At 47.8% G+C, this 2515-nt stretch overlaps 1 long non-coding RNA gene across 1 annotated transcript in view; it reads right to left on the reverse strand.

Annotated features, from left to right (window-relative positions):
- Positions 1–2515, reverse strand: part of LOC119472074 — a 4819-nt gene that overhangs the window by 1286 nt on the left and 1018 nt on the right. The gene's annotated exons all lie outside the window — the stretch shown is intronic.

A 2515-nucleotide genomic window follows, 5' to 3' on the forward strand; every position in this document is an offset into this window, starting at 1 on the left:
AGTTTTGCTTTTGTAACCCAGGCTGGAGTGCAATGATGTGATCTCGGCTCACTGCAACCTCTGCCTCCCGGGTTCAAGTGATTCTCCTGCCTCAGCCTCTCGAGTAGCTAGGATTACAGGTGCCTGCCACCATGCCCAGCTAATTTTTATATTTTAGTAGAGACAGGGTTTCACCATGTTGGCCAGGTTGGTCTCGAACTCCTGACCTCATGATCCACCTGCCTCAGCCTCCCAAAGTGCTGGGATTACAGGCACGAGCCATCGTGCCCAGCCTGAGACTGCTTAATAAAGACTAAAGCAAGTCATTTAAAGTTTTTGAGCAAAAAAGCAGTATACAATTATAAACATATTTGGTTGATTTCACAGAAAGTTTTTGAGCAAGAAAGCAATATAAAATTATAAACAAATATTTGGTGGATGTCACTGAAGGATATGAAAAGAAACGGCCAAGGCCGAGAAATACTTACTGTGCAGATGACATCTTTTTCACAGTCTTTAATAGTGTGCAAAGTGCCGTCTTTAAATTACCTCACTTAACTTTCACACCAAGCCTGTGGGGAAGGGCAGGCCCACACTGCAGGGGTGAGGTGTCGGTGTGGTGGATGGGGGCTAAGGTGCGCATTGCTCTCAGGTTAGATAGGGTGTGGAGAGGATTAGGTGTAGGGCAGGGCTTTTCCATGGAGTCTGGACCTCTTTCCAGAGCAGGAATCCCGTAGAAGGTACTCAGATGAGTAATAATACTCGTAATAATGGTGTACTAAAATTAATTGAGAGCTCACCACGTGCCAGACGTAGCCCTTTGTCCAGTTCATAGCTCACCTCATCTGCTTCTCTCAACAGGCTCCTGTAGACAGGTACTATATTTTTCACAGTTTGCAATGTAGAAAACGAAGGTCTAACAGGTTAAATCACTTCCCCAGGGTTACTCAGTGGTCAGATGGGATTTTAATTGAGGCCGGCTGGGCTGACTCTGAGCCCGTGTTCATAACCACAGCACCTCCCTGCCTGCATTTCCTCCCGTCTGACTCACAGGCAGGCTCCACAGTCACTAGCGCCCTGCACTCACGTGGCCCCTGAGGCTCACACAGGCCTTCCTGTTAGCAGCACTGTTTGTTAGGAAAATGGGGTGGTTCATTCCCATTTTCCTGATAATGAAGATGTGACCTAGAATAAAAGTGTTGAACCAAAACTCAAAACTAGAAATTGTTGATCCCTTTTACGCTATGTTGGATGATCCAAGCTGGCTGTGGAATAGAATGTTCCAGCAGTCTCCTCAAAACTCCAAGATTAAGTTTTAATTGCAATCTCACTCTTCAACAGAAAATAAATTAATATTTTTGCCCATCTTCCATGCCAGTCACAGGACTAAGAGCATTAGCTTATGTAATCCTCACAAGAATCCCATTTCACGGATTTGGCAACTGAGGCTCAATGAGGTTTAAGTCCATCAGGAATGACAAAGTCAGGACTCAAAACCCAAGTATGTCTTATGTACATGCTCTCACACTAGGCTTTATGCATCTTTCATATTTTCATCCTTAAAAGATGGGTATTATAATCTGACCTTTACAAATAAGGTAAGGAAATGAGAGGCAGGGAGGGTAAGTAACTTTCCCTAAACCCAAGACTACAGCTGGCAGAGCCAGGAGCCAAGCTCTGGCTGCCTAAGTCCAGAGTGACAAGCTTTTCACCCCAGAGCCATGAGCTCAGGCTCTGTGAGAACTTGTGGAAAGCAAGGCTACATTCCTCTGTTTTAAGTCAGGCTACGTAGTATAGCGTATGGGACTCCAAAAACATTAGTCAGTCTTGACCACGCTATCCCCTCACACAGCTGATTCCGCTTGTAGGTGAGGCATGTGGAATGAGGAAAGGTCTCACTCTTCAGAGATGTGGGCCCTAGAAGTTTGTCATGGCTTCTGTGGAGCCAGGCCTTCGGGAAGGTGAGCCTCAGTCTAGGTGGAGCTGAGCACCCACTCAGTTGCTCTTGCTACCGTATAAGGAGGACCGGTTCAGGAAGGAGCTGGCCTTTGGGGCCCTGAGTCTCATGGGACGCCCCCATGCAACAAAGACAGCCAGGCTCCCGCCAAGCTTCTGTTCAGGCTCAGTGAGGTTCTCCAGCAGCAGTTCAGGAGACACTGCACTTGATAGATGTGCAGCACCCTGCTGGGCCCTGATGAGTCTGTGTTTGGCTGCGGGCAATAGCTAAGGTTTGCTGGAAAAGGGATCAAAGATTGGAATGCGGGCCAGGCGCAGTAGCTCGTGGTTGTAATCTCAACACTTTGGGAGGCCGAGGTGGGTAGATGACTTGAGGTCAGAAGGTTGAGACCAGCCTGGCCAACATGGTGAAAACCTCTCTCTACTAAAAACAAAACAGTTAGCTGGGCACAGTGGTACACACCTGCAGTCCCAGCTACTCAGGAGGCTGAGGCAGGAGAATTGCTCAGACCTGGGAGGCAGAGGTTGCTGTGAGCCAGAATCATCCCTGTACTCCAGCCTGGGCAACACAGCAAAACTC

The sequence above is a fragment of the Cebus imitator genome, unplaced genomic scaffold, assembly GCF_001604975.1.
Source record: "Cebus imitator isolate Cc_AM_T3 unplaced genomic scaffold, Cebus_imitator-1.0 Scaffold84, whole genome shotgun sequence".
Lineage (NCBI taxonomy): Eukaryota > Metazoa > Chordata > Mammalia > Primates > Cebidae > Cebus > Cebus imitator.